The sequence below is a fragment of the Rhinatrema bivittatum genome, chromosome 3 (genome assembly GCF_901001135.1).
Source record: "Rhinatrema bivittatum chromosome 3, aRhiBiv1.1, whole genome shotgun sequence".
Classification (NCBI taxonomy): domain Eukaryota; kingdom Metazoa; phylum Chordata; class Amphibia; order Gymnophiona; family Rhinatrematidae; genus Rhinatrema; species Rhinatrema bivittatum.
This window is the reverse complement of record NC_042617.1, coordinates 336,017,601-336,044,404: the sequence shown is the minus strand read 5'-3', so window position 1 is coordinate 336,044,404 and position 26,804 is coordinate 336,017,601. Positions and strand designations below refer to the sequence as shown.

Sequence of the window (26,804 nt, the reverse complement as noted above, 5' to 3'; positions counted from 1 at the left end):
GTCCAATGGAGGTAAACTCCTGCCATGTTCCTACTACTCCCGCAAGTTCTCCCCTGCCGAAAGGAACTACGGCATAGGGGTAAGGAATTACTGGCCATCAAACTTGCATTTCAAGAGTGGCGGCAATGGCTGGAGGGGGCTCAGCACCCGATCGTCATTTACACTGACCACAAGAACCTTGAATATCTGTGCCATGTCCAGCGTCTCAATACACAGCAGGCGCACTGGTCAATCTTTTTCAGCCAGTTTGATTTCTCTCTTTGTTACCGACCGGCCTCCAAGAATCTCCGGGCGGATGCCCTCTCCTGTACGACGGAGACTGAAGACACTGACAACCCACCTCTGTACATATTGGACCCAGCCAAAGTCCTCCTGGCTGCCTCCGAAGTGGCTCCCGTGGGTAAGACTGTGGTACCCTCTCGCTCCCGCAGGAAAGTCTTAGCATGGGCTCATGATTCACTGACCGCCGGACACCCAGGAATCGCCAGGACTCTAGAGCTTCTGACCGAGTTCTATTGGTGGCCACAGGTTAGGAAGGATGTACAACAATATGTTCAGTCGTGCCCTACCTGTGCTTGGCAAAAACCTCTACACAGACTCCCCTGGGGGCTCCTGCAACCGCTACTCGTTCCCACTGAACCTTGGACTCACCTATCCACAGATTTTATTGTGGATTTGCCGGTCTCCGACGGGAAGACGGTGATTTAGGTCACGGTCAACCGCTTCTCGAAAATGGCCCACTTCGTGCCTCTCGCCAAGCTACCTTCAGCGCCGGAGTTAGCCAGCCTCTTCACACAACACGTCTTCTGACTACATGGACTCCCTTCGCATATTACCTCCAACCGTGGCCCACAGTTTACGGCAAAGTATTGGAGGTCCCTCTGCAGGAAGTTCAGTGTGCGGCTGGACCTCACGACTGCTTTCCATCCACAGGCCAATGGTCAGGCTGAACGGACCAACTGAACCCTAAAAACCTTCCTCTGGGCCTTCGTCGGAGAACTGCAAGATGACTGGGTCACCTTGTTACCATGGGCGAAATTTTCATATAACCGCCACAAGCACTCTACAACTGACCTGTCCCCATTTCAGCTGGTCTATGGAAAGAGCCCTAGACCTCCATTACCTCTGCCACTGACGGTACCCTTGCCGGCGGTCCAGCTTACGGCACAACAGTTACACGCCCTCTGGACTTCTACCCAGGAGAAGTTCCGGGCAGCTTCCGCCAAGGCAAAGAAATACACTGACAGATTACAGCGCCCGGCCCCGGTCCTCCTTCCAGGGAGTAAGGTCTGACTTAGCACCAGGAATATTCAATTATGGATCCCTTCTATGCGCCTGGCCCCCAGGTATATTGGTCCCTTCACAGTGACTGAGAGAGTTGGGGCTGTATCCTATCGCCTACGGCTTCCGTCCACGTTGCAATTCACAATGTGTTCCATGTATCCCTGCTTAAGCCTGTGGTCCTCTCATTCTTTCACGCTGAGCCGCCAGAACCCACCACCACTGAGGTCAAGAGGAAGGCACCTGTATGGTAAAGGATGTCTTAGACGTTCGGTTCCACCGTCGCCGGTGGGAATACCTCCTCTCGTGGGAGGAGTACGGCCCAGCAGAAAACTCCTGGGAGCCTTCCTCCAATATCCTGGATAAGAGTCTCCTCCGTCTGTTCCATCTCAATCACCCGAGTAAACCCAGGCCTCCAGGGAGAGGCATAGGAGGTGGGGTACTGCTGCAGCCCCAGGCCATGCCCCGGGTCCCCCACCTACCTCGAGGCCGGCCCGGGTCACCAGGGCTCCGATACGGTCTGTCCAGGCCTCTGCCGCAGCTCTCCCTCCTCAAGGGAGATGCCAGCGTTCCGTCGCAGCTAGCCCTGCCCCCTAGGCGCGCACGCACGCAGGGGCTTGAGATTTAAAGGGGCCAGCATGGGAAACCTCAGGACTGCTCCCGCATGACGTCAGAATCCCAGTCCTATTTAAACCCTGCACCCAGGTCCCTTCCTTGCCTTGCAATGAGGTTCCTCAGGTTTCCTAACTTGCTAGTTGCTGCGTATACTTTGGATTGCTTCTGTCTCCGACCTGGCTTGCTTCCGGACTTCTCTTCTGCTTCCATCCCTTGCTTTGCTATCGACGTCTGACTTCTGGTTTCCGACCCGGCTCCATCCACGACTCCATCTTCTGCTTCATCCCTGGCTTTGGTTTGGATCTCTTACTCCTGGCTCCTGACCCAGCTTCGCTCCTGAACTCTGACTTCGGCTTCTTCCTCACCTCAGGTTCTTGTACTTGCTGGCCCAGAAGGATTCTCCTAAGTCCCAGTGGCTTGGGCTCTCACGGGCTCCTCCCAGGGGAGCCACGGGCTTCCGAGGGTGAAGACTCTTCAGCTTCCTGGGTCCAGCCCTTGTCCATCTCCTCAGCCACTGCCTGGGTCCTTGGTCGCATAGGACTCCACCTAAGTCCAAGAGGTCCGGGTCCCTATGGGCTCCTCTTGGGGGAACCTCGGACTTCCAGTGGTGAAGCCTCTTCAGAGTCTCTCCGAGCCACCTCCTGGCTGGGACGCTTGCTGTGGTCTTCCATAGCATACCATCCTCTGTCCCAACCGGCCCAAGGGTCCACGACCATAACAATATGGATGGACTTGGCCTAATGGGGAAGGGTCAACATGGATTTAGCAAAGATAAGTCATTATTGTACCAGAATACTGGATTTTGAAGTTGTTAATCAACATATGGGTAAGGATGATCCGGTCAATATACTGTATCTGGATTTTCAGAAGGCATTTGACAAAGTCCCTCATAAAAGATTCCCCAAAAACTTAAAAAGTCATAGGATTGAAGGCTATGTTCTATTGTGGATTGGCAATTCATTAAAAGACAACAAAAGGAAAGTAGGAATAAATGGTTAGTTTTTCCAGTGGAGAGATGTGCATTTGTTTTGAATGAATTAGATAATTTCAAAGAAATTGTCTAATTTGTCATGGTTCAGGAGTGCTCAAAAATGAATGGAATTTTTCCAAAATTTCAGAAAAATTTGTATTTCATGTTAGTGCGCACTAACCTTAAAATGATTGGGACAGATTTTCAATGGGGTACGCACGTAAGATACGTGCGTACCCCCTGAAAACCTGCCCCAAGTTCCCCCTGCGAGCGCTAACTTCATGGAGTGCCCCCTAGTCTTTCTATTATCCGAAAGAGTAAATAACCGATTCACATCTACCTGTTCTAGACCTCTCATGATTTTAAACACCTCTATCATATCCCCCCTCAGCCATCTCTTCTCCAAGCTGAATAGTCCTAACCTCTTTAGTCTTTCCTCATAGGGGAGCTGTTCCATTCCCCTTATCATTTTGGTCGCCCTTCTCTGTACCGTCTCCATCTCAACTATATCTTTTTTGAGATGCGGTGACCAGAATGTACACAGTATTCAAGTTGAGTCTCACCATGGAGCGATACAGAGGCATTATGACATTTTCCGTTTTATTCACCATTCCCTTTCTAATAATTCCCAACATTCTGTTTGCTTTTTTGACTGCTGCAGCACACTGAACCGACAATTTCAATGTGCTATCCACTATGACGCCTAGATCTCTTTCTTGGGTGGTAGCACCTAATATGGAACCTAACATTGTGTAACTATAGCATGGGTTATTTTTCCCTATATGTATCACCTTGCACTTATCCACATTAAATTTCATCTGCCATTTCGATGCCCAATTTTCCAGTCTCACAATGTCTTCCTGCAATTTATCACAATCTGCTTGTGATTTAACTACTCTGAACAATTTTGTATCATCTGCAAATTTGATTATCTCACTCGTCGTATTTCTTTCCAGATCATTTATAAATATATTGAAAAGTAAGGGTCCCAATACAGATCCCTGAGGAACTCCACTGCCCACTCCCTTCCACTGAGAAAATTGTCCATTTAATCCTACTCTCTGTTTCCTGTCTTTTAGCCAGTTTGTAATCCACAAAAGGACATCACCACCTATCCCATGATTTACAGTTCATGGGTTTTTCACATGCATCCCTCAGTCTTTTGGCCTCCAAATCTGCAAATGCTGAGATCACCTTCCTGGATACCTGAGGACCAATCCTGATCCTCAGGAGTGAGGCCACACACTAGGCTATCAGCAGTCTGAGCCTGGATTCCTGAGAATCATTCTGTTTTTCTGCACACAGCAAACCAACCTCAGACCAAGTAGACCCTGTTTCTACTTGGTCTGAGGCTGGCTGGCTGTGGCACTTTTTGCCCTAACACTCTCCATTGCAGGATTTACAGACTCTGGCGTATGATCCATTGGTTCAGATGATGTCATTTCGGCCTTGTTAGGAAGCAGCTGGGTGTCATCTGTTTCACAACCTTGTGATTTCTGTTCCATATGCACCAAGTAAGACACTGATGTCAAATATTCTTTAATCATGATCACTGGTGTATTCTAGTGTTTTCCTCCATCCAGCTTCAGTCGAATATTGTCTCCAAGTTTTAGCTATGGAAAAGGTTGGGCACTGTGTTGCCCATTGAAGAAATAGGCAAAGATGGGTTGATAATCAGCAGGGCACTGAGAAGGAGCATTCCCCATGTAACTTTCCATGTATATTCAGCAGAACATACTTGGTAAATGAGCCCAGGTCACCATGGGCTTATGCATGTTACCGGCTTGCAGTAAAATTGCCTGGGGTTTGTGCGTGTAAAAGCATGTCCCCATTTCACACCTACTTTTACATGCACATAAAAAGAGGTATTCTGGGAATGGAGGTGGGGTGTTTAAATTTATGCTTACTTTTGATTTTAAAAGTATGCATATAAATTCATGTTCATAATTGCAAAGAACAGGAATGAAGTTGTGTGGCTGACTTTCTGTATGAACATTTGCTTCATTTTCAAAGCAAACTTATGCATGTACATAATCTGTGATTTACAAAATTACCCTCCTTAGGACACAATGAATATCTGTCACTTTAGCCCTGTCTGAATGTAGGTATTTTTGTCAAAACCCATTTGCGGCATCTAACACTGAGAAGAGAACACAGATGTGAAATGGTATGTCCAAAGAGAGGCAAGCCATGCCTTTCTTTCTGTTTCTTCCTGGCGTTTTTCCAGGTCTAATGAAAGCTGAATTTGTCTTTGTTCTTCAGAACTGATATCACTGGGGTGCACCATGGGGTTCTGTAATTTTCTTTGCAATTCTATTTTACTCCATTCTTTGCAACTCTTCCTGTACCTTTGTAAGAGGTGGAATTGGAACTCTGCATATTGCACTGACTGTGTAAAGAAAAGAACTGCAACATCTTTCAGTGATATTTTGTACTGCATCACCACACAGGAAGCCCGTGCTAGTAACTTCCTATAGTCTTTTTAAAATTCACATCCTTGTGGCCACACTGCATCCCAAAAGATTGCCACTGAATAACCACCACACAAACAGGAAAGCAATATTTTGTGTAGATGGTGTAGTTAACAAATTGATCCAGGCAGTGATTCTCTATGCTCTGGAGTGCAGGGTATTGGTCAAATCCCTTATATGTCTGCTCTGAAATTGTCACATCTGCTCCTGAATTGATTTTAAAGGCTACTCTATCGCCATGAACTATCAGGTATACAAGCTAGGCTACCTCAGTCTGCTATATGTGATATGGATCGCCCTAATTGGTTCTTACATAGGCTTCTGGTTTGGCCCTTTCACCTTGCCGATATTCTAGCTGTGGGACACACTCTGCCAGTGTTCAAGTTTCATGCACTTCCAGCATTGGTAATTCCTTTTTTACATTATGGTTCATTTTCTGTATTCTTGTCATGTCCATATCTATATCACTTCAGGTTGAGTGTTCTCACTGTGGTGATGTGCTCTGACATGTTGTTGTCGGTGGGGTGGTGATGCCCTGCCGCACTAATGTTTAACCTTCCAGGAAGATGTTTCACTTTTTACCTCTCTAAAGTTTTGGCAGCTTCTTGCTATATCACCTGGGGATTTTTTTGTTTGTTTTTTTTACTAGCTCTGACTGGAAAATTGTATGGTATTTTCCAGCATAAGATCAGTTTGCATTTGTAGCTTCTGGGAACAAATAATTTTGGTTGTCATGTTACTCTACATGAATATATGATATTAGGATCAACAAACAAATTGTAGCTGATTCCTTTTTATTGGACTAACAATACATTTGTGATGAACTTTCAAGAGTTATCTTCTCTTCATCAGGTTAGTGAGGAAAACTCTTGAAAGCTCATCACAGATGTGTTAAGGTAGTCCAATAAATAGATAATCACCTGCACCTTGTCTGTTGACCCTTAATTCCATGTAACTTCTGGGATAAATCTTTATCCAAAATCCCAGAAACCTGCCAGTCCCAGTTGTATTTGTCCTTTGGATTTTTACATTCACGGACCCCTGAAAGTTCATGCAGAGATTAAATATAGGTCTCTGTTGTCTCCTTTTATCTCTGTGTCTGCTGATAGTAAAAACCCACATTCATAGATATTGTTGCCCATTGGAATGAAATGTTCCTCAAATTTCTTCATTACAAATTCATTATTTCTCTGTGCATTCATAACAGAGGTAAAGGAATTGTAAATGTTTTCAGCCTCACTGCCCACTCCATAAATAAAAAAGCTAACCTGCACTTCCTGTGATTCTGCATTTAGTTTTGTAACAGTCCTGAAGCATGACAATCATTTTTCCAATCAAATCAATCCACCAGAATATGAGCTTTCAGAAGGGTTACATTTTGGTATCTTCACCAGTTCAGGCTTAGTTCACTTCTGACACCGTTTCATCATGGGCATTGTCCATTCATTCATAGCTTGGAGGTGTTTAGTAAATCGGGAGCTTTTCCTGTTAACACCAATACTTCAACAACAATTTGGCTCTGCAAGCTTCGCCTGTTAATCCCCTTCTTTATTCTAAGTTCATTCCTCTACAGGACCCACAGTATAGCATAAGATTAAATTACAATTTAACTCAATCATAGCATGGTCCCAACCGTCTGAGCAAGGAGACTCAGTAAGTAATGTGGAGGATTGGAGGAGGGAGCTGATAGCCCAGGAGTTTCCTGGAGAATTGAAGTCTGAAGACTAACTTATTTATTTATTTATTTATTTATTTATTTATAAACTTTTCTATACCATCGTTTAGTAGTATACCATCACAACGGTTTACAGATAGGCACATAAATAAGTCTGGTTAGGATTATAAATTAGCTAGTAGGTGCCAATAAAGTTTCGGTTACATGATTCAAATAATATACGCTATTTGGATTGTGGATTGGAAATTCCATTTATATGAATAATAGGATATCTATATATGAGAATACTGTACTCAAATTAATCTTTAGGTATGAGAAAAAATAATAAAGGAGGGATAACTGCTATTTGTTGAGTGTCAAGTTGTAAAGGATGCACTTTTTGGTGTGTGTGTGTGTGTGTGTGTGTGATTATTCTGCACTCTAGTGCTGGTGAACAATGTAATTTAGCTTAGATTTGGAGCCTGAACCTATAAAATGAGAACTTTCTCTGCAAGGTGAGGTGTTCCGTTGCTTGATTTCTTCATTTCCATGTAATCTGGATATGGTGTTCAGTTACTGGAAATCATCTGTATGTGCTGAATGTGATGAAAACTGTAAATCTGCAACACATGCTAAACTAAAAAACTTGGAATAAAGACATATTTGTACTACTTGAATGACTTCTGCAAATTCAGCTCTAACTATGCCACATTGGAGATCAACCTTCCTTCCCATCTATCACAAAGTCATCCAGTGAGTCTTAAAGCTCTTATGCAACATTTCACAGCCACTGAACTGGGAAACTTTTCTCAAATTACTGTCCATTTTCCCCAGTCATGTTGTTTTCAAAGGACTACCGGTTTTACATGATTTAAAAACAAAATATTTTGAGAATTTCTCCAAAGACATTTGGCAGTGGGGTAGTTGCTTAAACCATGTTCAGAAGAAAAGGTTTGTGAGGAACTAGCAAAACTGGACATGAGCAAAGTGATGGGGCCAGGTGGGATTAAGCTTCTGGCCAGTCTGCTGAAAGATCTTTTCAATAGATCCTTGGAAATGGGAGTGGTCCCGTGAGACTAAAGAATGATGGATATTGTCCCTCTTCATAAAAGTGACATCAGAAAGAAAATGTGGAACTACAGATTGATTAACTTCAGTAATGGGAAAATTAATGGAGACTAAACTGAAGGAAAGGATATTGACCTATCTAGAATCCAGTGAGTTGCAAGATTCCAGGCAGCATGGCTTTCACCTGAGGGAGCTCATGTCAGATGAATTGGATCCGTTTCTTGGATTGGCTGACTAGAGAATTAGAGCAGGGTTATGCACTAAGGGCCAGATTTTATAACATGCGCGCGGGCATAGATTTGTTCGCGCAACCCAGCGCGAACAAATCTACGCCCCATTTTATAACATGTGCGTGCTGCTGCAAGCATGTTATAAAATCCAGGATCGGCGCGCGCAGGGGGGTGCACGATTGTGCAACTTGCGCGCGCCGAGCTGAGAAGCCTGCCTCCGTTCCCTCCAAGGCCGCTCCGAAATCGGAGCAGCCTCAGAGGAAACTTTCCTTCTGCCCCCCCACACCTTCCCTTCCCTTCCCCTATCTAACCCACCCCCCCAGCCCTAATTAAACCCCCCTGACCTTTATTGAAGAACTTACGCCTGCCTCTGGGCAGGCGTAACTTGCGCGTGCCGGCTCTCCATCCCCCAGCCTGGTGGCTGTTCCAGAGGCCTCAGTCCCACCCCCGGAACGCCCCTGGGTCGGCGACCCACCCATGGCCCTGCCCCCAGAACGCCCATTTTTTCAAGCCCCGGGACTTACGCGCGCCGCCAAGCCTATGCAAGATAGGCTCGGTGTGCGCAGGGGGAGGCAGGGGTAGGTTTTCGGGGGTTGCCTAGATGCAGTTTACTTGGATTTCACCAAAACCTTTGATACTGTCCCATACAGGTGGTTCATAAATAATAGGGATATGCTTCTGTTTGAAACAACATTCACATGTCAACAATATTGTCTATATCATTTCATATTGTTTATAAACAATACAAAAAATAAAAAAATATTTTTTTTTATTATTTTTAGTGTGCACTGTTTCTGAATAGTGTATGCTATTTGTGAATAGTCACAATATTGAAATAAAAAAAATTGCCCCCAGTGAAACGAAACTTGGGTGAAACTCTCCCCCAGTGAAACAAAATTATATTATTTGGTCTATACACCTCTAATAAATAAACTGAGCAACATAAAGGTGAATCCCAAGGTGGTGGACAATATTGGAAATTGATTGGATAATAGATAACAGAGAATAGTGGTCAATAGAAAGAAAGATAAGTAGTGGAATGCCTAGGGATCTATCCTGTAGCTGGAAATATTGTCTTTGTGAGGGTAACACTAAAATATACAATATAGTAGACACTGTGAGGGAGTAGAAGGAATGAGAAGTGATTTAACAAATCTTGAAGAATGGTCAGTTGCTTGGCAGCTAAGTGTCAATACAAAAACATGCAGAATTATGTCCATGGAGCAGGAGAGAAGGTTTGGGGTGATCGTATCTGATTGAGCCCAAGGTAGAGATACAGAGTGACAAGGTGTTGGCCAAAGCCAGAAGGATGGGAGGTGTAACAAACAGAAAAGAAGGGGTGCTCATGCCATCACACAGGTTGGTACTGACACAGAACTGGGCTAGTGTATCCAATTCTGGAGGCTTTCCTTATGGAAGGATCCAGACAGAATAACCGCAGTCCAAAGAAGGCTGATTAAAATGGTGCAAATTCTGCATCAGATGCCCTGTGAAATGACTCTAAGAAATGTATACCTGAGATGACAGGCGAGACAAGGGAGGAATAATAAAGACAGTAAAGTAACTTAAAGATATTAAGGCACCAGAAGCAAGCCTATTCACAGGGAAGGAAGTTCTTGAACGAGATCATAGTATGAGGCTCTGAGGGAGTAGACTGAGGAGCAAGGTCAGGAAATACTTTTTTTTATTTTTCAGAAAGAGTGGTGAAAGCTTGGATTGCCCTTGTAGGGTGGGTGATGGAAGCTAAAACAGTAGCAGAGTTGAAGAGCACTAAGCACAAAGGACCCTAAGATACTAAAAGTGGAGAAAGCAGAAAGCACAACTTAGTGGTATGTGTTCGAGTGTTCATAGGTTCTTAGTTATCTGATTCATTGAGTAGAGTATTGCGGCTGTCAAAATGAATGGCAAAATGGTTAATATCAAATGTTTAAGTAGAAAAGCTGACAACCTCATTACTGAATGTATCTGTCAGGTTGCATTTGTAAAATTTGACTAGCAACTGGGTCAGTCTGGTCAGCTGCAAGCTCAATAACTAGAAGCCATTGCAGAAACACAGGCACCATACATCTGACTTTGTCTGGCAGGCTATGCAAAGGATGTAGGAAGCCAAATGTTCAGGTATTGTCTATGCTAGTTGCCTATTTACAGAGTTTTGTGGTTGGGCATGAAAAATGTAGGTGCAATAGGGAAATACTGTAAGTGGAGATCTTTCTGGTATGCTGTTCTTCCCAAGATGAAAGAATATAAAGGAGGAAAACAAAAAGGCTGTCCAAGATGAGGCAAAATCTTGCAGGTGGTCACATAGTCATTCGTTCTAGCTGTGCTACTTCTGGAGTTGTAGCTTATTTTCTCCTGGGAGCACTGGAAAGCTAATGTGCATTCTGATGCTCTCATGGTCAAATTTTAAAGGGGTCACACAGCTTCAGAAAAGCCCCCCCCCACACACACACACACACACTGGAGTTCAAAAAATTGCTGCCGTCTAGTGGGAACCCATCTGGAAACCCCCGTCCCTCACATTAAAAAAGTAAAAATTTGTCAGAAGCCTCCCCTTAGGCCCTACTTCCCAATTAAGAAACTAACCCCTTTGCCAAAAAATGCCCTCTCCCCCAATCAAGCTAGCTCATTTCCATACTCACAAAATACCATTCTTGCAGTCCAGGAAATAATGCACATGTTCTATATGTTTCCATTTTTGATACACTAGCTCATTTTGACATGCATTAACATGTTACTGCAGCTTAGTAAATAGGCCCCTGTGATTGATAGGATTCTTAAAAAGGATTACTACTCTCCATTATTTCTTTGCCTATGCTGCATAAATTCTGTATGGTATGATACTTCTAGTGTTTGTTTATGAATTTATTTCAGTTCCAAATATTTCTTACTTATATATGCACCAGGACTTCCAATAGGTTGTTTACAGTACTTTAAAAAAGGAAGTGATCCATATCAACATTCGTCTCACATGGCTTAATTTCATAAACTGTACTATATAAAGCAGAATTCTAGTAGCCATATTGGTCATGAACACTTATAAGTTCAACATAACCTTTACCCATTCATAATTGGATAATAGTTATGTTGATCTGTGGAGCAAGTCTGGGAACGAGGGCCCTGAGGAGCAAATACCGATTCCAGACTGTCACCTGAAAAACAAAGGAGAGAGCGAGGCCCCCGAGGAGCGGGGTACTCCTGGTAAGTCTGAGGAGGCAGAGTAGCAGGTAGAGTAACCTGACCCTTGTTAACTCAATCTGTTAGCAAATTCTAAGACCTTATATATCCGTCACGGGTGACGTCATCTCAGGGGGATGCCCCTGAAGTTTGCGCCATCGCCGGTACTTCAGTCGGGGCAGCGCCGCACGCGCGCCTCTAGGCCTCCAGGAAACATGGTGGGTTGCAGCATCTAGCCGGTCCGGGGACGCCAGAGGACTTCAGCAGAAGGATGCCGCGGCAGCCAATTTTCCCGCGGGAGAAGAGGGAGGTGCCAAAGAGGTAAGGAGGGCAGAGAGAGGGCGTCGGGAACCAAAGGACACAACAACAAGCTCATAACTCATAGAGTCCCTGGATGGACATAGCCCTCAAACATGTCAGACCTCCATCTACTGATCCTCCAAATCACCCCATCAGATAAGCCCAAACAAGCCGCCGAAGTTGCGACTCCAATCCTAAACGACCCACATCCAACCTAATTGTGATCAAACTGAACTGCAACACAATTGCAAATTGATACTTGGTCAACGGAAACAGGTCAGCATGAACCATAAACTTGAGAGACCACCCATAGCCTGAATTTAAGAAAAAACCCACTGAACTGGCACAGGACATATCTGTAAACCTGGAACTGCCTGCAGAACCACAGAAACTCCCCTACCACCCTGATCAGTCTTAGATCTAGGATCATAGAGAATGATCGAATCACTACTTAAGATCACATGCTGCATTAACAACCCTGTCTCCGCCACCCCTTTTGACACCTTTGCCACCAATTTGCTAACTTGAAAAGCCCCCCCAAAAAAGCTATAATGAAAGCCACATGAAAAAGGCAACATTCATATGGAGATGTAAAAATACACGCCAAAGCATCCCATAGCTTGAGCAGGATATCATGCGTAATGGGAAGCCGTCCATCTACACCACGCATGACACCTCTGGACCATCTAAGCAACATTCGCTGGACCAGAAAACGACCCATCGGAAAGCCCCAACCATGAGCCTGCATGAAAAACAAAAACCATGATAATTGCCCAGATACAGCAGACTTAGAAACACTGTCCACCTTAGCTTTTTCAATAAACTGCAACAATAAAATGTCTGGAACCGGACCCCAACTCCAACCCAAGGGTGCAAGGAAAGACACCACCTTATTAGCACCATTCACATAACTCTTCCAAGTAGCAGGAGCTAGGGATGCTTGCAGCAGCTTCCATGCTTCTGGGAACAAAATTTCCATAGGAAAGGCAGTATAGAAGCTCCGCACTGGTCCATATCTGGAGTAAGCTTCTTAAACAGCTCCCAATTGGAACGAGAAAGAGAATCGGCCACACCGGGACTTGACAAGCCCAAACTGTCACATTTAATATCATACAATGAAGCACCAAGTCCTACAACAAATCAGAAATTATCATGTATTTAGCCAATCTCTTGATAACTTCCACCACACCCTATCGCACCAAAAACAACCTTCTTATCTTGGAAATGCTAACCCCCATAAAAATACCGCGACCACAAGCGAAAGCAATTCCAAAAAGCTAATGTTTCTAGTAGAACCGGCTGCCTTCCAATTGTCAGGCCAAGACGCCGTGCACCAGGAACCTTAACAATAAGCCCTAAAACTCAGGGAGCCCGCTGCATCCATATACAATTCCAAATCATGGCTCGATAAAGAGTTGGACTCCCAAAGTGAAGACCCATTAAAATCAGACAAAAATCAATCCCAAGTATGCAAATCCTCATGCATCCCACATGTAACTCGAATATGGTGGTTGCTCTTCTTGATACCAGACATCGAGAAAGACAATCTGTGAAGGAACACTCGACCCATGGGAATGACCATACAAGCAAAATTCTAACTGCCCACTGGTGACTGCAACTGCTGTAAGGTTAACTTCATGTGAAGCAACGCTCTCTCAACCAATCCATCCTTACTCCTTTGTCAGAGGGCAGCCGAGAAATCATGTCCACAGAATCCAATTCAATACCATGGAAAACCAACCGCATGCAAGGCCCCTCCATTTTTCCCTCTGCTATGGGGATTCCAAAATTATCAGCAACTTCCTGAAAGTATCACAAAAGATTTGCAAACTCACTCGAAACAGCCCTTCCAACAAATAAAAAATCATCTAAATAATGAACGATATTAGCCGACCCAGACTGCTGCTCTACCATCCAATGCACAAAAGAGCTAAAAGCCTCAAAATACGCACCTGCAACCGAACATCCCATAGGCATGCATTTGTCAAAAAAAAGGATTCATTAAAACAAAACCCAGCAAATGAAAACTATCAGGGTGAACCAGGAGAAGTCGAAAAGCAGACTCAATATCAACCTTGGCATCAAGGCCCTGTGACCATTATGCAATACCATCCGAACAGCCGAATCAAACAAAAATTACTGGCCATTTTGACTATACCCGCTCCCCACTCAGGAGGAAAGGCAGCAGTAGACAACCCCCCCCCCCCCCATGTGCGCCTCCCCTTATAGACCTTCAGGCACAGATCGAGATCACCCCATGGACTTCTCTATATTCAGGCCCCCAACTTCCCATCCCTGTAGCTCCCCAATCCATTGTATGGCCCAAAGTCCTCATCCCAGTAGATCCCATATCAATCACACCATCTGAAGCACCATCCCCAGCCTGCTCCACCGAGGGGGCCATCGACGAGGAAACAGGAACATTGGAGGCAGTTGCCGAAACACCCTCCCCAAGCAATTCTGCTGAGAGGGCCAGCAATGGGCAAACAGGAACGTTGGCGGCGGTGGCAGCTACAGCTGCAACTGAACACATAGCGGTAGTCTCTGCAATCACCGGCACTGCTCACAAAACACCTCCAGCGCTGCCAGAATACATTACCGGCGCTGGGAAGGGGTGCGTGACCTCTGCCGCAAAAACTCTCCCCACGTGATTCTCCAGAAATGCTGCGAGTACGGGAGACAGAATGTGCGCCCTATCTGCCAAGCACACCCCGTCCACCCCCTTTTTCCAAGTCCTGCTGAATAGGGTAACTGCCGCACTCTCAGAGACAGCAAATCAGGGCAGCATAACATCAGGCGCACTCACAGGGAGAAGGCCCACGCAACCTCAGCAGGTCCCAAAGGAACACTCATCTCGGCATGTCTCCTGGCCGCCGTAGTCAAAAACATGCTCTCCTCAGCTACCTCCTCCGCCACAACAGCCACCTCCTCCAACTCCATTGCATGACCCACTGACCTGCAACCAGAAGAACCGCACCACAAAACGCCATGCAACCGTGACTGAAACTGCACAGAACTGACTCTGTACCACCTCACAAGCCCTCTAGAGACCAAAACTCCTCTCATTACTTGACAGGCAAAACCCCCAGGGAGCCAATCAGCTTCCAGCCCACCCTGGTTCAATTTTAAACTGCAAATCCAGTCATACCACTCCCCAGCCCCTCCCCCCACAGCCTGCTCATGAAGTGAGCCTGGTACCATATTACTAAGGACATCCAGGCACGAGGCCCGTCTGTCCTCTCAATCTTGTATTCTGATATCAAAATCTGCCGTGAATGGGCGTGGATGTTGGCAAATGCTTCCCAGTTACCTCGTTTGCTTAGAAAAACTGGCCTTCATAAAATAAACCTTCTGTAACTTAAGAGTATGTAGTATAGTAGCATATTTACATATTTGAGATAAGGTAGCAGTACTAACCAGTTGAAAATGGTTATGCTAACAATGTAAGTTAAACTTTGTTGTGTAAGTTTGGAGGAGGTGTAATGTGTTAGGCGCTCAGAGCTGCGGGTTTACTTTTTCATTGCTTGGTAAGCTGCCCTCCTCCTAAGATATCTTATAATAAAGATTAAAGATTTTCTCTTACTAGCTGTTGGTATTCAGTGCTTATTAGCGCACCCAACATTTTGGTGCCTTGTGTGAGGCGCAGTGGAGAAAGGTCAACAGTGTTTCCTGTTGCTGGTAAGTAAGGGATTTTTCCTTTCCCTTACCCAGGTACCCCCGTCTCTCCACAACTAAGCTTAAGGAAACTCATATGATTTGGGCACTTTGAAACATTCCTGCAGCTGAGACAAATTTTACTTTGATGTTTTCGATTTGGAGTTTGGCTAGTTTACTCCCTGGATAGAAATAGATAGTGACAGGTGAGGGTATGATTGGGTTGCACCTAGTGTTTAAGGGTTTACGTCCCTGGAAAGAAGAGGCCTCATACCCACAAGCACCCAGGGCAGGAGGTTCTGCTGGCCTGGGCTCACATGCTGGACAGTCAGACCTCTGGGGTTCGGGGACGATAAGATGTCTCTTTATTTTGGTAAGAAAGGTCCTCAAAGACTAGACTTAGCGTTCAAGGATGTCCAATGTGAATGTTTGAATCTTGAGGCAGAGTGACTGTCTGTTTGCCTGTTTTGTCTGTGTCAGAAGAATACTGCAGCTTTAAATCCTGGGTAGTATATGTGTGACGCTAGCGTGAATGGACATCTCTTGTAGGGGATGAGACGGTTTTGAGTTTAAATATCTTTTGAAAGTCTTTTTTTCTTCCTCCAGTAAACTTTGGGTGACCAGCTTAATCATGACAAGTGTATTGCAAGGAGAGGTGGATTCCCCTCACGGCACCTTAGGGATGTGCAGCCAAAAAGTTTTCGTTGCCCTCCTGCTTGTATGTTTTCCAAAACCGGAGTCCTGGGAAGCTTTTAAATAATTCTTCTTTGAAGGTATCTGCATCTCAACTGATGCAGAGCACTCTGATGGCTTAGCTGCTGAATTGTACAAGCAAAATGGCTAGCAGGCATTTTGCACTTTTTTTCTTGCCTTGTTGATACCCAAATGCAATAAACAAATAGATCTGACTTTTATGGTGTTTTTGGTTAAGTTTAAATTAGTTTTATTCATTTATTTGTACCATTTAAAAAAAATTGTCACCTGCACACTCCAATGTTCATGGCAGGGTCCAATTAAAACGTACACAATCAACAAATGTTTCAAAGAACATTATCTAACCCACATACTGAATAAAACAAAACTAGCACCCGACATAGACATTAAACAAATTGTATCCTATTAATGTCATCAAAGCCAAGAAAACTCTTCAAGTCGTGGCTGCAAATCCAGAAAACTTCTTCATCCTGCATTCATTAGCAGAGCCAAATGCTGGTTTGAAAAGGAAGGTTTCAAACCTTTAGAATATCCATCAGACCCAGAGGACATTGATCGCAGCATTTGTCTTTTTGTAGACAGCTGACTGAGTGGGAAAGGTTGGCACAGCAGGATTTAAAATAAATCAATAAATAATCTGTGTTTAAAGTCGTGATCCCACTGCCCTGGGAGACTGCGCGTTTGTGTCCAACCACTACCAAATGAACTTGTTTCAGATTGCAGTGTGAGCGGAGCAGGGCTGGCACGGTAGGGGACAAACCGCATCCTGAAAGGCTGCATGAGTGATTTCCCTTCCTAAAGGGATTTTTTTTTTTTTGTCTGAGTGTTAAAATGCAGGGCGAAGTGGGGGGGGGGGGGGGGGGAAACAAACAACGCACCCCGGTGAATGAAAGTCAGATTTCCCCATGGCATGTAATTCTGGACACTGCTATCAATGTTGGTTGCATACGGCTATGTAAATATCGATAGCATTATTGTCTGGCTGGTCTTACTTACTTTAGGATCTTTGCCTGTTCCCTTAACAGAATGTGAATGATAGCCCTGAATTCCATTTGGTGTTCGACAGGCAGCAGAATAAGCATGAGATGAAGAAGTCATGCCTGCATAAAATAATTCCGAGCACCAAGGCATCTTTGAAAGTAGATTGCATCCTGCCGGTATAATGCGTGCCTTCCATTAATGAAACTGCATTCACAGTTGAATGCGAGATGTGTCCCCTGGCACTGCGAAAGGCTTCACTTTCCTACCTTATCCATTTTCAATGTACTTTTTGGTGAAATCTTTCACTGATAACTGAATATACGGCAATAAATCATTGTCTAATGCATGCATGCAAGAGAATGTTTTCTGCAACTCAATTGTTTCTGCATATATTATAAGTGAGACCCTACAGGTCCGATGTTACTATTGTACTGTAGTTTTTTTCTGTTATGTTGTTACATGTTTCCAGTCTCATTGGTCTCCATTTCCTGAGACAGAAGCTTGGCACGTTTGGTATCTGGGTAGGATTTATTTCCCCCAGCACTGCAGGTTTTTTGTTGCAGCCATTGTATTCATGGCAGGAGCACCTTTCCTTGTATTCTTCATTTGTGCTCCATAGACCGTGAAAGCTGCGGCTGCAAAGGAGAGAGGGAGAGGGCCCCACCAGCCCGAATTGTCGGCTTTCTGCTGAGACAACAAAATGTGACTTGGTTTGTTCACTTTTGGCTTTATAGGCCTCGGGTGGTCCTGCTCAATGCCCAAGGTCGCAGAAGACCGGAGCCCAGACAGATAAAGTAAAATTATGTTTGTTAACCCTGATTTCTTTTGAATGGCAGCTTCTTATCCATAGTAATCAAACGCTGGGTCAGGAAAGAAGGGCTAGAAAGGTTGTGTGGATAATGGTGTTCTTTTGAGAAAGTCAACAGTGCCCAGCACAGAAGATCAGGATCTGCCTCTTTGTATTGACCTATCGTGCTGCTCTCCTCCCTCCTGTGTCCTGTCGGTGAGATGTCTTTGAGGCTGTCCCACGCATGCCTGAATTCTGCCACTGTTTGGACTCCACCACTCTCTCGTTCCTTTTGAGTTTCCCATCTCACAACTTCCAATCATAAGCCCTTGTCCTTGAGGTTTTCGTACTACATAAATGCTACCCTCTGGTGCCTTACTGAAGCTTTTGAGATTATTTAAATGTCACTAAAACCGCAGCAAATTAACTTGCCGTGGCCATTGTAGTGAATAATCTGGCACAAGGTTCCATTATTTCACATTTCTAAGTGGTTTTTACTTACATTTGAAGGATATTTTCCTTTCCCTTGCAATTTTCATAACAAAACTACATATGAATCTATTCCTTTGCTTAACAAATAATTCATTGTTACAGGGTAAGAGGAAATCCCACTGAGCATATTCATTTTATAAGGTTTCTGCACATTATCATTTTATTATTTCCCAGCCATTTAAAAGTTAGGCAAGACAGAAGAGAGAAAAAATAAGGTAGGGATGCACGTGGAAACAATTTTTAGGTTTGGTTTATACATTGTTTGTTTTCCTTGGTGCTTTGTTTTGTTTAGTTCGGGTCCCCAAAATGCCATTTGTTTATTTTGGTCATTTGGTCATTCATTTTCCCATTAAAGTCAATGATTGAAGCAATGCATCCTATTTTGGGCCCTAGAATTGGGACTCTCTATCCACATTTAATGAAACTTGCAGAGCGGCGCAAACGGTGGGGCAAAGTGCCCCCAAGAGTGCATTGTGACAGGGACCGTGCGGCCCCCAAACAGAGGCCTGAACCCCTCCCCCCCAAGGCCCCATAAAAGAGGCAAAGTGTTACTAACGGTGGCAGTAGTTCCCCCAAAGGAGAGGAGTAGGGAGGGCAGTAACCCAAGGCGCTGAACCGGGAGAGAGAAAGAGGGGCGGGATAGGAGGAAAAAGTTCTCCATATGTTTCTTTTGTTTAATATATTCTTTTCGGGGCCTAGAATAATCCAAGTATAATCAAGAGAGAAGGCAGGGTGGGAGGAGCAAGCTGGGCCCCAGGATCCAGAGGCATCCAGAGAGGGGCAGAGGAGAAGAAAGGGGTTTCTTTTCAGGAATTTTTTTTTTTTTTTTTGAGACCAAAACCAAGAGAGGCAGCTGGCAATAAAGCAGCAAGGCACTGAAGGCAAGAAAGGGTGGGCATTGGATCACTGTAGCTGTGCAGAGCTAAGATTGTAGCCCCTTTTCCTCTGATAAGTCTCTTTTGATATTCAACTGCTGTTATTTGCCAGATTAGAAAAAAAAAAAAAGAGTACTGAGTTCTGAAGAAGGAGCTCCTGACGTGTTCTCTAGCTCGGATCTCTCTCTTTTTCTTCCAACATCAAATGAGTATTTTCCCACTAGATCCACGTTTGTTGTCTCTTTTGTATTGGCAAGTGGCAAAGAAATTTTCTTTCATCAGAATTTAAAATATAAAGAGATTTTATTTTTGTGGGCGAAAAGTGCAGATATTTTCCTATGCCTTTAGGGTTAAGCAAGCTAAGAGGATAATGTTTCTTCCGTGAAAACCACGCTTTTATTGCTGGGGGCTTCTTTCCTTTAAAAAATGACAGCAGTCGGGTGGCACCTTGTAGGCTAACTAATTTATTGAAGCTTGAGCTTTCGAAGACAGAGCCCACGTCATCCAGCTGAAGATTTTTCTTTTTAAACTTCCTCTGTAAGGGTTTAGTTGTATGTCAAAGTAACAATCACAGTCATTTTTGTCAAACCATCTCATCTGGAAACCTTTACTTTAGATAAGTCTCCCTGATGATGTCCTAGAGTATTTGGTTTGATTGAGGGGGGCTGGTTTTTCAGGCAGCTTATCTATTCCTATTTCCTTCTTCTAAGTTATCGCTGTCCCCTCTGGGTGATGAAAACTAGTTCGGATATGAGGAGTTGTGACACATGTGTTGTAATTTTTTTCTTGATTTTCCTGGATTTGTGTCATAATTATGATTTAAAACAATAAATATTTATTTAATCTTTTTAAACTATTCAGCCTATAGTGACAATGTCATAGTTGTATGAAGGTGGGGGTACACTCAGTACCGGAGCATAGTCAATGGAAAGTTCCACCAAACTCTGTCATAGATTCTCTGAAAAGGGGGGAAGGATAAACTTCCACAGCCTAAGGTATGGTATAAGTCCTTTTTGGTGGATGTTGTCAGGGGCAGCAGGGATCAAACTCATAACCCCAGGTGTGCATGGCCAGGAGTCAAGGCAATGAGCAACAGAGACGTGAGCATGCAAAGCTCTGAAGGGAGCTATCAAGTGAATCAGAAACAGGAAGACAGGTAGCTGAAAGCGCTCATTGGGCCAGCTTTGGGTGTGACTCCAATTGAGGCCTCGGCCTTGGAGGGAACTCGGAGGGCCTCGGAGGGAATGGGGAAAGCCATCGGGGCTCGGCGTGCGCAAGGTGCACAAGTGTGCACCCCCTTGCGCCAGCCGACCCTGGATTTTATAACATTTGCGTGGTTGCGCGCGCATGTATAAAATCGGGCGTAGATTTGTGCGCGCAGGTTACAAAATCTGGCCCATAGTTGCTCTTTGTAAAAGACACAAATATGTGTAGGTTTGCTGACTTACTCTCGTAATTTTGCATCTGCTAGTTATCTTACATAAGTGATATTAAATATGTTTGTTGTATATGGTTGGTCAATGGGAGGTCTGAGGAACTGTGGGGAGTTCAGGCTGAAGAACTAGAAAGGTCTCGATGACATGCAGAAGGACTGGGTGAACTGGTGGAGTAATTGCTAAAACTGGTAATTTCAATTACTTATTCACAGTGGGATTTATGCATATAAGTCCCATGTTCTAGTGCGTTAAATATACGCGCATATATTTTAATAGGCACGAAAAGTACGCATGTTCAAGTCATTGAATTACTTGCTTTTTACGCATTGAATGTATTTGTGCATAAGTATATATATATATTTATTACAGAGTAAAGATATGTATATTTTCTAATATGCACATATCTGATATACGTGGGTGTTAAAATACTATCATAAATCTGCGCACGGCCATATACACGTGTATATGCTTACGTGCACAGTTCTTTGTAAGTTATCCTCCCTTATGCTTCTGGGACCTGGGAAATTTATTTGAGGCAGATTTTCAAAAGCCTACACGAGCCTGGCCTATTTTAGAAAGGCCTGGCGACATGAATAAAGCCCTAGGATGCGCGTATGTCCCGGGGCTTCGAAAAAGGGGTGGGGAGGGGGCAGTGCGGGGCCAGAGGCCTCCGGCACAGCGGCCATTTGCCGCTGTGTCAGAGGATCACGTGCCGGCAGGTGCCGGTACGAGCAACTTGCTGCCGGTACATGCAACTTGCGTCTGCCCGGAGTTAGGCGCAAGAAGTAAAATAAAGGTCAGGGGGTATTTTAGGATAGGGCTAGGGGGTTGGAGGGTTAGGGGAAGGGGAAAGGAGGTTAGGGAGTTAGGAAGTTCCCTCCCAGGCCACTCTGAAATCGGATCGGCCTGGGAGGGAACGGGTGAAGGCCGCAGGCATCGACGCATGCAGGGTGCAAAATTGTGCACCCCCTTGCGTGCGCTGACCCCCAGTTTTATAACATGCGTGCACCTGCGCGCGCAAATGTTATAACATTGGGCGTCTATGTGTGCGTGTCGGGTAGCGCGCACACATGGACACCCGCGTGCAATTTCTTAAAATCCACCCCTTACTGTTTTATTTATTTATTTGATTTGATTTATATTCCACCTTTCAGCCACTTCAAAGCAGATTAAATTCAAATACTGTAGCTATACTAATTCAGTGATCACTGTTTTAGTCCTCCTGCAGTTCAAGAAGTAGAGCAACCGGCCCCACACTCACTTTTGTTTTCTAGGGTCTTGAATCAGGAATCACCTGGCTATATGCTCACTCCCTTTTATCCTCTCAGAAGCCGATTTTTAAAGGGTTTAGGTGCCTAACTTGGGAGATAGACTTCTAAATTGGCCCTTTTGAAAATTTGTGATGGCAAGTACCTAAATTTAAGCTACTAGTTTCACTAGGTCCCTAAAAAGTAGGGAGGGCTACAAGAATGGTTAGGGCAGGAAAAAAGGTAGGCACTTAGCACTGATTTTCAGCACAAGGCACCTAACTTAGGGGCCTAAAGCTTAAAAAATGAATAGGAAACCTACATTTAGCAACCTGTTTTAGGATCCTAATTTTATGTGAATTTTCAGCTGAAATTTCAGCTTCTGACTGAACATAGGCTACTTATTTAGTTGCCCAAGTTTGTGAACGTAGTAATGTTTGAAAATTGGCCTCTAGGCTCCAATGCTTCCCTCTTTTGGAATGGCATTCAGGATTGTTTACGTCCTCTAAAATAGAGAATACTGAAATCATTTTTCATACTCCTAGCAAGCAGTGATGGAGATGATGAAATAGAGCTGCTCGATGTAAATCTAGTGGTTGATGTGTAGCATGATAAGCTATTAACAGCAGTACCGTTTAAAGAAAGTAATACCGTGTGATTCCATGGTTTAATAAAACACTGCTAGAGCTATAACAAGAACTGTGAGCGTCATTGGCATAAAACACAATCATCATCATTGAAGATAAATTATAATCTTGCTCTCAAACATTCTAGAACAGCTGTTGAAAATGCAAAAAAATAAAAAGTTATTTAGTGAATGAATAAACCATTTTAATTTATTTTCAATTGTAAAATCTCTTATCAGTAACCATGAATTACAGTTGAATAATTCAGAGTTTATCCTTATAAATTTGTGATTTATTTTTGAGAAAAAAGGATAACTTTTTGGATTATTTATCAAAATGCGTTATGGCGTTGACACGTGCAATAAAGCGTTATTGCATGCAAAAAGTATAGTAGCGCATGGTGTGAATGCATGGTGTGAGGGGGCGGGATCGAGGGAGGAGTTTGGGAGGGTTTTAGTTAAATTAGGGGCCAAATCACGCCATACGATAGCATAACACATGCTATTACAAGCTTGTAATGCCAGAAATAACTACACCTTTTTCCCTGCCATTAAGCTGTGCAAATTTTTCCGAAATGGCCATAACGCAATTAGCGATACATTTTTGGAATTGCATCTTGGCCATTTCTGGGAGCGAGAGAGAGAGAAGGAGGGCCTTGCTGTGTGAATCTATTTATATCTCTATAGGAGGGCCATCTGATAGGTTGAGGTGAGGTGTTAGTGGTGGTTTAGGGTTTAGGGGCCAGTTTTGCATGTAGAATGAGACGTATGAACAGCACAGTACACCTTGGTGAACATTTGACATCATTTGGAGTGAGAAAAGTCTCCAAAAGATGAAATTTCTACTATGCTCTCATTCTACATGCGAAACTGGCCCCTGTACCCTAAACTACCACTAACATCTCACCTCGACCTATCAGGTGGCCCTCCCATAGTTATAAATACTTAACTACTATGAGGGCCTTGTAGATAGTCTCAGTCTCTCTCTCTCTCTTCCCCCCCCCCCCCCCAAGCCACCCACACACACACAGGATGTGAAAAATAGGGATTATCATAGAAGCGGTAAGTTTTTGTGTGGTAACTTACAAATTTCCATAAACATGCCCCCTATCAGATATCTTATGCATTATTAACTTTTTTGATGAATGATGGGGTTTAATTGCAAATTTTCCAACAGAGAATATACCATCTATTTAAGTAATACTTTATGAAAGGCCCAAATGGGATGCTTTTTCAGAGATTTCTAATTCTGAAGCTGGTCAGTTATTCCAACTCAGTTTTGAATTCATATTCAACTGTGATTCTAAAGTCTCTGAGGAAAGATGAATTTATTTAAAAATATTTATTATCCTCTTCTAATGTGCATGTCTTGCTAAGTGGATTACAAAACAATTTACATTCACAATAAAGCAATCATTACAATTAAAATAATTCCATGCTCTTGCCTAAAAAGCACAGAACAAAATATTTATACCCCTACATTTCCAAAAGCTTCCCGAAATAAAAATGTTTTTAAATTATTTTGAAAAGAACCAAGATCATCGATAGATTGTAAGGATTCAGCTAATGAATTCCATAATGTGGGATCAATTATCGAAAAAGCTCAGGGTCTGGTTTCTTTCAAATGAGCACTTTTCACTGTATGGACTAATAATAGGGAATATAATATGATAACAATCAAGATCAATAAAAATGGCAATCCATTTTTAACTATTTAAAAATCAAAACTAAAATTTTGAATTGTATCTGTTGTTGTATTGGAAGCCAGTGTAACTGATATAGTTAATAATAGAGTTACGTGCTCCCAAAGTATTCCTCGCCAAACTAAGCAAGCAGCAGAATTCTGTCACACCTGTAATGCTTTAAAACGTGAGGCAAGAAGTCCGATATATAACGTGCTGCCATAGTCTAAAGTAGATAAAACAAAAGATCGAACTATAGTCTGATAATCATTGCGATCCAGGATGTACCTAAGATGACATAAGGCTCATCATTTATAATAACCTACTCTAAAAACAGAACTCAATTGTGGTTGAAACAAAAGGTGAGAATCAAATAAAAATCCCAAGGTCCATCCATACCTAGAATCAGAAATGCCTCGTTGAATGGGGGATTTTTGCCCTCTCATTTGAAGTATGCTTTAATTAGGCTATTATTGAGGGAGCACTTTTCATATCCAGAATTGCCTATTACTACAACCATTTAACATTTCTATAGTGCTACAAGACAGATGCAGCACTATGAACTAAAGGCCGATTTCCTCATTATCAATTTTGTTAAAGGTATAGGAAGCCGCTGTTTTGAAACAGCTCACTGACTATTTTGATGACCACATGCTGCTTGATCAATATCAATTTGGCTTTCAAAAATTTCATAGCACAAAGATTTTATATTTGTTAAGCCTTGACGTTATAGAAGCAGTTTCAATTGAGGCACAGAACATTTGTTGATGTTAATATTTCTGCTGCATTTAATACAGTTGATCCGCAGATTTTATTGGCATGTTTGACTAAGAGTGGAATATCTGGATTGGTACGTAAATGATTTTCTTCATGCCTAGAAGGGAGAAAGTTATCAGGGCAGGCAGGTTCAAAGGTATTTTCATGGTGTCATCTCACAATGGGTCGACCTTGTCAGCTATGCTGTTTAACATCTATCTTGTGCCAATATGTAAATTACATTCAATGACAGTAACTTTCAAACTGGAGCGTGGTTGCACATGGGTGCCTGTGCGTTGGCCCATGCCCAGGGATGTGACTATTTTACAACTTACACGCGTAAATGTGTGCGAGTTATAAAATAGCCTAGCTGCATGCGCACGTGAGCCAAATTGTAAGCGGGCACGCAAATTCCACTTCTACCATGTAAATTGGGGAATTTGAAAAGAGGCGCGCGCCAACTCCATTCTCAGTTTTGCCAGTTCGTCCCCAGTTCACCAAGTTAAGAGAGAGGTCCTCCAACCCACCCTGATTTGACAGCCTTCACTCCTCCAAGTTAGCCCCGACCCTTAAAACACTGCAGATCTGCCTAATTTTCTTTATTTTATCATTTAACCGTTAGCCATAGCAGACGTAAAGTTACGTGGCAGGGAACCTCGGCGCACGCCGGGGTCCGTAAGTATTTACACGCACATCTCAGGTTCACGTCCCAAAAAGCCCATGCCCCCACCCAGACTCTGCCCACAGTCTGCCCATTTTTTAAAAACTTTCTTGATATGCTCACTGAGGGAGATATGCGCGTATCTTGCCGGCTTTTAAAATCCATTCGGCGTGCGCAAGCCTGCGTGCCCCTGATTAATGTGCGTGTCGAGCTTTTAGAATCCACTTTAATCTGCAGATGACATTTTATTTTATGTGCCTACCTCCACATCATGGGTTGATATGCTAAATCTGGTTATGTGATGCTTGTCTGAAATGGAAAATTGGAATTTGAAGAATCACTTAGCTATAAACATGAGCAAGGTTGAAGGAATGTTGCTGAGTAGGTTACCCTCAAATGATATACTACCCCCATTACAATTTAATGGCAGTATGATTCCAAGTCAAGTTAAAAATCTGGGAGAAATTTATGAACCAGATCTATCTTTTCACTTCCATATTAACAATGCTTTAAAATCTTTTTTTAAATTACGCATTTTCTGTAAGCTGAAACCATTCGTATACTTGGCTGACTTTCAGACTGTCCCTCAGTCACTGGAATTGTCTGAACTGGATTAATGTAATTCTGTCTCCTTGGGCCTGCCTTCCAATCTGATCAGGGCTGTATAAGTAGTCTGGAATGCAGCTGCTTGAGTGTTGACAGGGGCATAGGTTCATGAACACATAACTCCGCTATTCGTCATTACGTTGTTTACCAATTGCACAGCATATAAAATATAAGGTAGCCATGTTAGTTCACAAGACTCTGAATAATAAGGCCACTATGTGCATTACTTCAGTGCTAAAAATCTGTCATCCGGTTCATACTTTACACTCTAGTCATCAAGGTTGAATGGAGATTCCTTCCTCTAATCAGATTGATTTGTGTGAGGAAGCCAGAGCCGCTTTGTGGATTGCACTTCCGGTTAGTCTTCGATTAATAGAATGCCATAAAATTAAAAAAAAATAAAATAAAACATTTGAAAACCTTTTGATTTAGCAGGCTTTTGAAGATGGTGGTCAGCAGTATTCCAGCTCTTGATTTTGAGAGACGAACATGTTTCTTTATGTTGTTTTGTTTTTAATTATGAGC

The 26,804-nt window shown here is 43.4% G+C and overlaps 1 protein-coding gene across 1 annotated transcript in view; it reads left to right on the top strand.

The window, feature by feature from the left end:
• The window catches only part of GRIK2 (glutamate ionotropic receptor kainate type subunit 2), a 1,473,996-nt gene that overhangs the window by 1,285,167 nt on the left and 162,025 nt on the right, over positions 1-26,804 (top strand). The window lies entirely within an intron of this gene.